At 42.7% G+C, this 13,960-nt stretch overlaps 1 long non-coding RNA gene across 1 annotated transcript; it reads left to right on the top strand.

Annotated features, from left to right (window-relative positions):
• The first annotated feature begins 6,836 nt into the window (after window positions 1-6,836).
• Window positions 6,837-13,676, top strand: LOC127056765 (uncharacterized). Its single transcript, XR_007775906.1, has 4 exons — window positions 6,837-7,191; window positions 9,860-9,963; window positions 10,299-10,643; window positions 13,614-13,676. It is a non-coding gene; the product is annotated as an uncharacterized LOC127056765 (long non-coding RNA).
• Window positions 13,677-13,960: the final 284 nt, after the last annotated feature.

Raw genomic sequence — 13,960 nt, 5'->3', positions numbered from 1 at the left:
AACCGGGGTTGCGTTTATAGTGCTCAGTGCTTCTTCTATTTTTGATAAATAGTACGTGTGATTGCTAGTATTTATCACTAGCATTACATTTACATTCATTCACTGAGGGTTGGCTGATACTCGCATTTTTCCAAAATACTGCTTCCCAGCTGTAACACATACACATTGTCCATTCTACAAAACATGCATCACATTTTTTAGTTTGTTCCACACACATGTTCCCAATGAGGTATTTTTGCTACTTGGTTTTGTGGTGACAGGTAGGGACAAGCATACTCATTTCTGAGGGCTCCATTTTGTACATCCTTGGGTGTCCAATATATATATATATATATAGCCTATTGATCCATAACCTGGGATAGCCAAAAGGATCCCATGGTCAATTTTGGGAGCGGGATCATTTTTCATACATATATGTATTTTTACAGACTGTTGGTTAGCAATTTTAATAATAATTTTACTTGATGACAAATCAGGCTTAACCATGCTGGAAACATGTTGCTTTCATTTATTGAACAAGGACCTTTGTTGTTGTTTTAAAAACTGCCTTAATACCCTAACATTACCTGAAAGATTTTGTGTTTAAGTGATGCTAAACTAAGAATTTACATTTCAGTACATTTTATGGCCAGCTTTATTTTTAAATTTTGTTTATACAGTAGCCAGGAGGTGCTGGTTAGCCACTGCCACATATTTTATGTTGCTTTTACGTTTCCCAGACCTATTTGTACCAAGTCCACAGTAGTATTTGCCCGCTTGTGAATTAGACTATTTTGCAGTTGTGACAAGGAGCTTAACTTATTTTTAATTACCTTCAGGGCTGTAGTATTTATATTTCTTGCTCCAAAACCAGTTTTTCCTACTATGGTGTTTGCTATATGAGGATGTTTTCCTGTTAACAGACTAGCATTTCTTGACCTTCACCCTTTTGCAACATTGTTTTTTGTAAATATAGTGAAGATGCTTATTAATATTTTTTTGCCTAATGCAGTAGTGTTTTTTTTGTAACACGATATACAACAATGCTAGCAAAAAGACAAACAACACAAGACAAAACATAAAACACAAAACACATTTTTTGTTGTGACAGTAGATTCATGGTATTCTGGGTTTCTTTTTAGCTGATACCAACTTTTCTTGAAGTTTTGAGAGACAAAAAAACATTTTTCTATTCCTTTTGGGGTGGCAGATTATTGCTTAAAATATTCCTTTCTTTTACAAATATTCTTGCTGATTGCAGGCAAAACAGAGGAATTACCCCCATACAAGACCGGCCTTAGGATTTATGGTGCCCTAGGCGAGATTATTAAACCGGTGCCCCTGTGCCTGATCTGCTCTTAGCAACACAAACATAAGCTTACAGTATTGGAAAACTTGCCACATTCACGTTATTAAAACCAGTTTAACTTAATTAAGCACACTGTAATGCTGATGGACTAGCACTAAAGAAGCAGCACTATAGAAAAAATTCTGATATGACAGAATGATGCGAATAATATATTTTTTTTAATTTATCAAAATTTTATTGGAAATTTATATGAAGAGGTATTGAAACAAAGATTTGTTTTTAATTAAAAGCAATCTTTCTGGCTTTTTTGGCTGCAAAATCAGTAATAATGTCATCGTATGACAAAGACAAAGTCGTGTCTTGTTCGATTGCAAGAATAGCAAGACCAGTTAAGCTTTCCTGACTCATTGTAGAGCGGAGATAGTTTTTAATGAGCTTTAGTTTTGAGAAACTCTGTTCTCCTGATGCTACTGTTACAGGAATTGTCAGTAGAATAGGAGTGGCAATGTACACATTAGGATATATGTCAACAAGTTTGCGGGTATGAATAAACTGTACAATGTCCATCACCGATTTTGCATGTGGCAACATTGATGACAGTGTACTCAATTCTTCGTACAGTTCAAGTCCATTTAAATCAAAACTATCACCGTGCTTCAGGAGGCTCTGTAGGTTCTTGCACTTTGTCATTAGTTGCTCTTGTTTTCCTATTTCATTGAATTTAGTTATGTCATACAAAAATCCAAACTGTTCATGGTGTACTTGCAAGGTATTAAACCTTTCATCAACAGCAGATACTGCTTTATCCATCACAACATTAAAAAATTCAACCTCAAATTTCTTTTCTGGATCGTCTATGGGCATGATCTGCTGTACAGATTCTTCACAAAGAAGTGTCCCTGGCCTTTTAAACTCATATTAACTATGTATTTACTTTATGAAAGTTGGAGAAAATATTGTGAAAACGTAAAACATTGGCTGCCCAACTTCTGGGCTGGCAAAAGTTATACTGACTCACAGGGAAAAAAAAAAAAAGCAGGAGAATCTTAGTACAACATATGGTCACTCTATACCAGGGGTCGGCAACCTTTCAGAAGTGGTGTGCCAAGTTCACTGTAATTTAAGGTTTCTCGTGCCAGTAATACATTTTAATGTTTGTAGAAGCTATCTCTCTATGTCTATATTATATAAATAAACTATTGTTATTATCTGAGGTCTTGGCCACTGGTCCTGCTCAGGCCACTGCCAGCTGAGTAAATGAAACCCCAAACCGACAGCGGGCTGGTGGCTGGAACCCTAGACAAGGATCCCAGACCCTGCTCAGCCCGCTGCTGGTCTGGGGTTCTGACCACCAACTCCTGCCAGCCAGGATCCCGGCTGCCAACCCCCCCTCAGCCCACTACCAGCCTGGGATTCTGCTCACCCAGGCTGGCAGGAGGCAGAGTGGGGCCGGCAGCCGGAACCCCGGAGTAGCAGTAGGCTGAGTGCTGCTGGCACCCCAGACTAGCAGCAGACTGAGCCACTCAACCCCCCAACCGGCCCTGCTCATCCCGCCACCAGCCCACTCAGCCTGCTGCCAGCTGAGTGAATGGAACCCCAGGCTGACAGCAGGTTGAGTGGTTCAGCTGGCCTGCTCAGCCCACTGTCAGCCTGGGGTTCCTTGGGGGTCCCCAGGCCAGCAGCAGGTTCTGAGTGGGGCCGATGGTTGGTATCCCAGCTGGCAATAGGGCAGCAGCCGGAACCCCAGAGCAGTGATGGGCTGAGCCGCTCAGCCTGCTGCTGCATACCATCAAAAATCAGCTCACCTGCCACCTTTGACACATGTGCTGTAGGTTGCCGACCCCTGCTTTATACACTAGTAAGGAGATGAGCATATTACAGTTGTTGGAGGGCTCTTATCAGGAGTAACAGGCTATAGGAAAGTCAGTCAACATTTTTTGTTTCTCTGATGAAAACTGGCCCACTCCCTGCCTCAAACCAAACCTGTCACTAATAATTGTCAACAACTTAATTTCCTGTTTTTGGCTAAGATATTGATTTAAAAAAATATTGAAATTGGATTCAGGATTGTTAGCAAGAATTTTTGGCAAACAAAGTTGTTAAATGACAATCTAAATGGCAACACAGTACTGCTTTCATGCTTGGCTCACCCCCTAGCCTGCTGGTCCAACAGCTGCAGTACAGGAGGAGATAGGTGGAAAACTGCAGGACCCCAAAATCCACCTCTTGGGGTGCAGAGTGGCAACAGCAGCAGCAAACCCTCAGGTCCAATCACACACCAATGGGCACCACCACCAGCCTTATGGATCATGGTGAAGTTAGCACAGCATCTGATCTCAGGGATGGGGCACCCATGGAGCCACAGCAGCTCATCCTGCCCTGTGCAGCTCCCCCCGGATGAGATGGATCGCTGGCAGCTACCAGCCCGGGGGAGAAGCGCTCCCCAGCTAGGGTGGCCAGATCCAGATGTCCTGATTTTATAGGGCCAGTCCCGATATTTGGGGCTTTGTCTTATATAGGCACCAATTACCCCCATCTAGAATGACCAGACAGAAAGTGTGAAAAATCAGGACAGGGATGGGGGGGGGGTAAAAGGAGCCTATATAAGAAAAAGACCCCAAAATTGGGACTGTCCCTATAAAATAGGGATATCTGATCACTGTGCCCCAATCCCCTATCCTGATTTTTCACACACCTGGCTAACCCCAGCCAAGCCCTGTGTGACATTCCAGTCCTGGTTGCCTGCCGAGGAAGTGAGTTACTTTGACTTTCATTTCTCAGCAAGCAGCCAGCCAGCCCTCCCCCCACCTACCCCCAGCACCTCACCCAACCCAGCCCTGACGGAGGGGAGGGAGGAGAGAGAGAGGGGTGCTCCTGGGGAGGAGGGAGAAAGGAGGGGGTGCTCCGTGGGGCGGGGGGGAGAAGAATGGATGTTATGGGGGACAACAAAGGATACTGGTTCCAGAGCCACAGAGCCTGCCTCACCTGACCTCAGCCGGGGGGGAAAGAGTCACACTCACAGGTGAGCTCCTTCCCCAACCCCCACCCCCTCCCCTTCCCAGAGACCCCAGCAGCCAATCCCATTCCTCAGACTGTGCTGCATTCGGCTCTCTCTAGGACCCAGCAGCCCTGCTTCTACACTGTCTGGGCTGCCTGCAGAGTGGTGCCCCCAGGCAGAGTGAGGCCCTACGCGGCTGCCTATTCTGCCTATGCCTAAGGACAGCCCTGCCCCCATACTTTCCTGTGTTTTTGTTCTATAGCAGGCCAGGTTTTAATGGCTTTTACCTTTTAAGGGTTTAGGGGAAATTATTCCACTGTTTAGTTATTAAATTTATGAAGTGGTGTACCTCAGGGTTTTTTTATACAGCAGACCAGGTTTGTAATGTTTTTTTTTTGCTGTGCTAAGCTTTAAGTTTATTTACAGGTAATAGCTGAGAAGCATTATTACCATATGACCTTAGAGGTTTGTTTTTTTTAATTATACACTTTACATTGTTACAGGGGTACTTATTAACATTATATTTATTCCAGTGTTTAATATTAACAATAACATTAGCATCAAATTTATAAAAGGTATTTTGTTATACCATGTATTATATTTTGGGGGGTTTGGTGAATTAAAAGGTAGGGGTGTCATGCATATAAGCAGATGCCTTTTATACTTGTCTAGATTTCAGCACTGCATACACACAATTTTTTTATTTTTTTTTATTTTTAAAGTTAACCTGTATTTTTTTTATTTTTATACTTTAAGCCTTTTTATTTTAGGTTGTTTGCTGACCAGGCATGTTCTTTATATGCAGCTTCTTTGTGCTGCCATTTAAGGGCACGTGTTTTGTTTGTTTGTTTTATTAGTTAGGTAATTTGCATAATACAGATGTGCTTTCTGGCTTGCTTTTGGATCCAAAGCCATTAGCAGCTTAGAGACTTTATCTTAAAAGGGACACAATCATTTTTCACCAGCGTTCTGATTACTTTTTACCTTTAATTCTTCCTTACAGACACAGCAATCTGAAAAAGAAAATCCAACCTCTTGTAGCTCCTTTTGGAGCCCTAATAGGATTTTAATTAAGTATTATATTTTGTTTGCATTTTCTTTTACCTCTTTTACAATATACACTGCACATGTCCTGGGGAAAATGCACTTTTTTTTTAAGTTTAACTTTTATAACATATTAACCATATTAATTTTTACATAAGGTGTAACTGGGTTTTTTTGTGCTCATAGAGTTTTCATGTACCCTTATTAAAGTGACAGTCTGATTATACAAATTACCTTAAGGCATTGTGTTTCTAACATTGCTTCTTTGTGCACCTTACCCCTGCTGTTGCTCCAGAGGGGCACTGTCTTTTTTAAATTATTTAATTACAACTTTTCTTTGTTATTTTGTTACCAAAAAAAAAAAAATTCCAGAATTTTTTTCCCATTCTCCTGGTTTTGACTGCCCTGCTGCAACCACAACTTTGTTTTTTTAAAAAGGAATTGAACGTTATAAAGCATTGAGGGCCCTTAAGGGTTAAATGCTAAATACCAAAGCCAAACAACACTAGTTACCTGTGTTTGGCAAACAGCGTCTGTCAGTTTTGCAACTCTGAATGAAAGATTTAAATGGATTTTAGTGGTATTATTTAAAAACAAAAAAAACAAAAAACAATTTATTTTAAACCTACAAAACAGAGTTTTACAATCCAGGAGTGTTGATTTATGTCCTTAAAATCACACACACTTTTTAAAATATTTTACATTGCTTTAATTTTTACACAGCTGTACATAGATTACATTTGTATACAGGGCTGGCGCTTCCATTGAGGCAAACTAGGCAATCGCCTAGGGCGCCAGGATTTTCAGGGGGCAGCATTTTGCCGGGGGTGGGGGGGCGGCAGGCGGCTCCAGTGGACCTGCCTCAGTCGTGTCTGCGGAGGGTCTGTTGGTCCGCAGCTCCAGTGGAGCTGCCACAGGCATGCCTGCGGACGGTCCACCGGAGCCGAGGACCAACAGACCTTCCGCAGAAATGGCTGCGGCAGCTCCACCAGAGCCGCGGGAGCGGTGCACGGGGCGGCAAAATGGCCGTGAGCCTAGGGCGCGAAAAACTCTAGCGCCGGTCCTGTTTGTATACATTTGGGGGCAGTTAAGTTCCAATAGAAACCCCTCTTTTAGCAAATTTGACTAAATTGTCCGTAGTCAAATTATTTAAATCAGATTGTTTCTTCGCTTAACTTTGGAAAAAGGCCTATTTTTCCTTCAGAATGGCTGCAAAGAAACCAGGAATTCTCTTATAACACTTTTTATGTGAATGTTGTATGTGAAATACTGGCCCCATTGAAGCCAAAGGCAAAACTTCCATTGACTTCAATAGTGTTAGGATTTCACCCAACATGCTCATGACTGGACCTTTTCTGTAACTGTAGAAGGCTATCATACACATTTGTTGAGCTGGCCAAGATTCTACTCTCACTCAGTTTTTAAAATATTCCCAGAATGATTTCTTTGTGTGCCTCTGTAAAGAGTATAACAACTCATACGCACTCACTTTATTTCCATCTTACAGTTACCAGTGGAGCAGAACTTTGAATTGTACAATATCCCCAGGACATCAATGTGTCTCTTAATTCAACTGTTTTGATACTGTGTGACTTTGACTACCCGGATAAAACCGTAATAGAGGTGTACAGGAGGAAAGATTCTACCTGTAATCAGCTGGTGCTCCAGCCAACCGCAAGTACCTCTGATGTTCAAAAGTCACAGGTACAAATTAAAACTGAGCAGTCCAAAAACCTTTCAATCTTACGACTGAACAACGTTCAGCGGAACGATGCTGGCATGTCTTTCTGTGATGTAAGGCTAATTTTACCACTACTAGTAAGGCACAAATATGGAAGTGGCAGCACGCTGACAGTACATGGTAAGGAACTTTTGTTAGTTACAGAAATAGATTTGGGTGCATATAAAGATGAGCTAAATTACCCTCCAGTTGTATTGCTTTCTCTCCAACAGTCCCAGAATATTGCTGTTTTAATTCCACCTAATTCAAAATCAGGGTAGGGGTGGAAGAAGACTGGCTGGAGTTGTATGTACATGCGTGGAACAATGACAATACGTTCCAAGATTTTACAATAGACTCTGTGTGTGTGTGTGTGTGTGTGCGCGTGTGTGTGTGTATTTGCCACCCTCCTGCCCTCACCAGTAGATTTTAAGGACAGATCATGATAGTCATGTCTGACCTGCATGTTACAGGCCACAGAACCTCACTTGTCCACTCCTGTAATCGACCCCTAACCTCTAGCTGAGTTACTGAAGCCCTCAGATCATGATTTAAAGCAGTGGAGGGAAACTTACTGCCCGCAGGCTGCATGCGGCCCATCAGGTTAAGCTGATTGTGGGCTGTGAGACATTTTGCTGACATTGACCATCTGCAGGCACAGCCCCCCCACCCCCACCCCACAGCTCCCAGTGGCCATGGTTCACCGTTCTCAGCCCATGGGAGCTGTGGGAAGCGGCGGGCTGCAGGGATGTGCTGACTGCTACTTCCTGCAGCTCCCATTGGCAGGAAATGGCAAACTGCGGCCAGTGGGAGCTGTGGGGGACTGTGCCTGCGGATGGTCAATGTCAGCAAAATGTCTCATGGCCTGCAATCAGCTTACCCTGATGGGCCTGCAGGCTGCAGGTTGCCCACTGCTGGTTTAAAGACTTTAAGTTACAGATACTCCACAATTTACTCTCGTTTAAACCTGCAAGTGACTCTTGTCCCATGCACATTACATTTCTTACTCTTACTTTTATAGTAAACATATATCACTGATAACCCAGTACTATTTGTGTGTATGTGTGTTTCAAGAGGTTGACCCTGAAGGATCAAGTGGGGTGAAAGTGCCTTTGTTTTAGATTGTAATAAAATTTTCAGTGCTTTGTGACACTTGCCCAGTTGACTTTCATGACACTTCTAGGATCCACGATCCACCAATTGAGAAACAGTCTCTCAAATAACAAGGATCCTTCGCCCATCTGCATTCTCTAAGCAAATCTGACTGGACAGTCGCTTAGCTGATGCAAGACAACTGCCAAATACTTGAGTCCCCACTATATTCAGCAGACTGTCCAATTGCATTTTACTGAGGCTACGTCTACACTACAGGATAAATTCGAATTAGCTTAAACCAATTTTATAAAACAGATATTATAAAGTTGATTGTGCGCGTCCACACTAGGCACATTAATTCGGTGGTGTGCGTCCATGGTCCGAGGCTAGCGTCGATTTCTGGAGCGGTGCACTGTGGGTAGCTACTGTCAAATAATGAGGCCAATAACGTCGATTTGCGTCCACATTAACCCTAATCCGATATAGTAATATCGATTTTAGCGTTACTCCTCTAGTTTTGTAGGAGTACAGAAATCGGTTTAAAGAGCCCTTTAAATCGATATAAAGAGCAGTGTAGTGTGGACAGGTGCAGCGTTAAATCAGCATTTAACAGCGTAGTGTAGACCAGGCCTGAGGCTCCATGAGCTTTCAGTGGCTGCTGAGATAAATTCTTTTGGATAGTAGAGCATCTTTTCCCTATGATTTCTGTTTTAGAAAAGACACTGCCTGAAATTAAATGAAGTTGCTGTTGCCATGAAAGTTGGTTGTTTTCTTTATGAAAGTTTGTTGTCACATTGCAAAGAGGTTTTCAAAGATCTTCCCATTAATTGGATGGATTCTCCATCACTGACCATTTTTAAACCAAGATTGGATATTTTATTAAAAAAAAACTATGCCTTAAGAATTATTTTGGGAAGGGTCATGCTCTGTGGGTGGCCGAACCGTGGCTCACAAGCCACATGTGCCTCTTTTACAGTTAAAGTGCGGATCACAGAGCCTCCCACGCACCCTCCACATTCTCCACTATCGGACTGAGGTGGGAGGGTGGAGGTTGGGGCTTCTGTCCTGCTGTGGGGTGGTGGGACTGTGGGTTTCTGCTCTACAAGGAGGAGATCTCAGCAATTCAGCCCTGTGGGGCACACCTGCTGGGGTTTTGGGCTTCAGTAGGAGCACGATTGAAGCCCTGAGCCCAGACAGGCACCTCCTGTGAGGCTATGCCTTGAGACCCTCCACTCCCTGAAGGCTGAAGCCCTGAGCCCCGGCAGGTGTCTCCCATGCAGCTGAAGCATCTGAGCCCAGAGCCTCAGCAGGAGTTCCACAGCTATTGAACATCTGAAAATTGTCATATGCAACTCGGAGGGTCAGTAAGTTTGACCACCCTGGTCTGTGTTATACAGGACATCAGACTAGATGATCACAATGTTCCCTTCTGGCCTTGCAATATATGAATTCACCGGAAATTTAGGATTCCATCCATTTTATAATTAGGTTATCATTATGTTCAGAAATCTTACACTTCTCAAGTGGAACTGTTCATAACTCTCTCCAGAAGAGGCTCAAACCCTCAGCCTGAAAGATTAGTGACATAATGTGATAAATATGAATAGGAAGCCAACCATGACCAAGTCCCATCTAATCCATCACATAAAAAGCTCATCTGGAAAGTGAACACACACTTTTTTTTGGTTTTTACATATTTAAATCTCTCTTTCAGAGTCCAAATGCAATGGCAATATCCGGCATGCTAAAACATGGTGGGTGTGGTTCTTTCTTCTGTGATATAGCATCTGTTCCTCTATTATCATCATAGCTTTCTCCGTAAGTAACCATTCAGAAATAAGTATTACTAAACTAAATATGCTCCTGGGGTATTTCTGATGAAAAGGGACGGGTGAATATGTGACAAACCTGTATAAAGGCACTCCTTAATTTCCAGCAGGTGAAAGGCGACAAGTAGAACCCAGATTCCTTGCCCATTTCATGTGTGATCTGGAGGAGAGACCAGGGCACGTCTTTAAAAGAAACAGGGTGCTGTCACCACCTGCTCTGATGCCTTTAGGCTGTACAGCTTTGGCTCAGAGCCTTGATGCCAGTAGCATCACTACAGCATAAGTCTCACCCTGAGCTTCCACTAACCCAGTTACTCCTTGCAGGGTGACCCTAACAGCCATTCTGGTCCTGAACCTCCAGAAAACCCTCTCCTCTGCACAAGGCCGGTGCTAGCTTTTTTGCCACCCCAAGCGGGGAAGAGGAAGAAAAAAAAAGATAAAGCTGTGATCAGCGGCACTTTGGCAGCTGCTCTACTGCCTCGCTTCATTCTTTGGCGGCAAGTCGGTGGCCGGTCCTTCCCTTTAAGTGGGACTGAGGGACCCGCCGCCAAATGGCCACCGAAGACCCAGATGTGCCTCTCCTTTCCACTGGTTGCCCCAAGCACCTGCTTCCTGCGCTGGTGCCTGGAGCTGGTCCTGCCTCTGCAGTGTCCAGTCTCTCTTACTGAGGTAACACCAAGTTCACTGCTCCCCAAAAGCCAGGACACACAACAGCTTGTTAGTTTGGTTGGGGTGATACGCTTCAACTTAATACACAGCACTAAGATGGCAAAAGTAAGAATAAGTTTATTAACAAAGAACATAGATTTAAATGATTTCAAGCAAGGTATGAAAGGGTTACAAACACAGCTAACACATTCTAGTGTCTAAAATTTAATTCCAGCAAAATGTAGCTTTGCCTAACATAATCTCTTACTCACACCAAGTGTTCAGCATTCTCCAGCTTGCTTATCCATCTTTCCTAGCTACAAAGTGCTGGCTTGCCCTGCTCCCTATCAGCAAGGAAGCAGCTACTGCTGGGTGGTCTTGGTCCTACCCTTTAGTCCTTGGAGAGCTCCACCCATTGAGACATGAAACTATTCATTTTAATCCTGCTTCTCTCTTCCCAGCTCACTCTGTCTGCAGTCACAGGACCTTCTAAACAATACAGTTCATAGAATGCTGGTCCTTAAAGGTGCAGAATATGAAGCAGGGATGTGTTGGACCTACGCCTGCCCTGAAAGGGCCCAGACAACCAGTGACATTTCTTGACTGCACGGCATCTTTCTTTTCAAGGCTGGTTAAGAGTATACTAGTAGATGTTCAAGGACTAAACTTTACAGCAAAAACTCAAAAGAGTACCTCACACTTACAAAACAACAGCCTTGTCCCAAACACCCTTGTGAAATGAAGGCTTGTGCAGTGTAACAATTTTGAAGGTCAACAAATTCTAGCTATTCTGGACAAAGAAGCAACAAGTTCAGAAACATAAAAGCTGTTACAGACAACAGCCTGCCAGCTGCTCCCTCTCTTTTATACCGAGGGAGCTCCAGGTCAAGCACCTATTGCCTCACCTCAATTGTAAGAGTGTTACATGAAGAAAAAGAAGTTTCTCAGGCAGGTCCCAATTTAAATGCGTGAGTGTGAGGGGGCACTTTTATTCACAACAGCCCTATCTTTCACCTGTTCAGTTTGTGCTGTTTGAAGAGAATCCAAGAGGTCCCTGACCTCGCACTGTGGCAACAAAACCTTTCTGCTACTACCTTTGCTCAGACAGATGAAAAGGGACTTTAGTTACCCATATGGATCAGAAACAGTAGAAGTCAAGAGAGAAAACACAACTATGGTGTAGAAAGCCATTGATTGTATCTAATCCACCACCCAATTAGACTAGTTTTTTTAAAAGCTATTTATTGGTTGCTGTTAATACTGAACCACAATAACAGAATGTAACAAAGAAAAATTAAAAATATCACCCAGCTAACATCTGTAGCAGAAGAGATGTGTGTGCTCTGTAATACCAGGCCAGGGAATGCTTTGATGAACAGGCACAACCCATCAAAAGCAGCTTCACATTGGATTTTGTAAACGGAGTCAGTGTAAAGACTCCTAAACTGAGTGGTGGCTTCATTGGCTGGAGCAAATCATAATATGAGTGTAAGGAGAGAAGAAAATAATCAGATGGAGAAGGTATTTACCACTTTTAAAAGCCATTCTTTACCTGAATGGTAGCTGTCCTGTTTCATGCCATGGAAATGTATGTGTATAGTGTCAGAATAGGAACACAGACTATTAACAAGGATTAATTTAGGGAACTGGATGACTCAAAGTTGGTAAGGGAATCAGGTGTTTTTTCCTTCCTGTCAGTGTTGCAAATCTAGCCCTAGCCCTGGTCAGTAATAACCAAGTCATTTGGATGGCTTCTATGGAATGAGTTGGTCAGGGCTGGTTCTGCAGGTGAGCGAGCAGGTCAGTCACTCTGGGCACTAACTTCCGGGGCTCATCATATCTCTCTGCCACTCAGCTTTTATTGTTGTTGCTCTGAACTGACCACTCTGGCTTTTTTCCTGTGCTGATTGGCCAGCTGTAGATGGCCTGTGGTTGGTTTTTTTGTTGTTTGTTGTGAGTTTTTGGCTCAGGGAACAGGCAGGGAAGGGGCTCCGTAAGAGTTTTCTGCCCTGGCCAATGGAATGGCTAGGTGCACTCCTGGGGCTGGTGATCTTTGTCAACCTTTTTCCACAGCATAAAATTCACTGTTAAACTGGCAAGCTTTACTTGTTTAATTGGCAAGGCAGTCCCAGCAGAGGCCTTGAAATGAATTTTCATGGAGACATGAATCACTCCGGATCAAGGCTGAGGCATATTGGTGGGACGGTGTGGGAAAACCTACATGATGCCTTTGCATCTTTCTGTGCATAAAAGCCTGTGGTTGTCAATCCAGCTCCTTTCATAAGCCCTAAATCAATGTCCCTGTTCCCTTCCAAATACAGTTTTTTAAAGTCCCTAAGAAGTCCCCCAAACCCTTACCTTTTTTAAATGATAGTACAGAAATACATTTTAAAATAGTAATTGGGGGGAGAAAAGTACTTAATAAGATCACAAACACAATCCAGAATATTAATTCAGTCACTTCTTAGTTGTGCAGAAGGTACAATATAAGTGAACACTTTTCCTGTTGCCTGGAAATGCTTTGCATTTAGGATTGGTAGTATATTGTTGTGTTAATGTAATGTATTTCATTCCAAAATTTTAAAGCAGTAGCAGTTTTCAGTAATATGTCCTGCTTTTCTTTCTGCACAAGTTTTTTAGATAGAAAGTACCCCCCAAAGTCCCCAAGTTGCATCCACTCACTCCCCTTGTGGTGTCAGGAAATTATATAACAATTAGCCACTGTATGGTAGCCAGTATATCACTCTAAAGTCATCATGATAATCTTAATATTCTGCCAGTTTTTAAAGGTTAAAATTACCCATTGCATAAAGGAATTGAGTATCTTTCATTACACTTGCAATGTTCTCAGGCACATCGCAAGTAGCGCGGAATCCAAACACAATTCTTGGGGAGCCACTCTTGTTTAGTCAAGCTGATGGTCTCTAAGGCAATGGCATATCTGATGACAATGTGTTATTTATTGCTTAATGATGTGGGTTTGTTCAACAGATTCTTCAGTGCTGTAAAAAACATAGGAACAACTCAAGAAATACTGATGGCATCTGTACTTTGCCAAGCGAATGGATTTATGACAAACTGTCCATGATCCTTAATAATGGATTTAATCAAGAATACGAAGATATGAGACTAATAAAGACTTTTACTCACAGTGGAAGAAAGATATGAAAAAGGTGGATGCATTCAAAATTGAATTACATTAGCACATGTAACAAATACTTTTCTACCTCCACAAAAATCTTGGTTAATTTAGAGTTAGTGTTGCTGAAGTGAATTTCGTAATCAACACAATCACTAAAAATCAAAGAAACCACCAGTTAAGGCAGCATGAACATCAA

The sequence above is a fragment of the Gopherus flavomarginatus genome, chromosome 1 (assembly GCF_025201925.1).
Source record: "Gopherus flavomarginatus isolate rGopFla2 chromosome 1, rGopFla2.mat.asm, whole genome shotgun sequence".
Classification (NCBI taxonomy): domain Eukaryota; kingdom Metazoa; phylum Chordata; order Testudines; family Testudinidae; genus Gopherus; species Gopherus flavomarginatus.
Note: the sequence above shows the minus strand (reverse complement) of the source record. Positions and strands in the feature narration are given on the sequence as shown.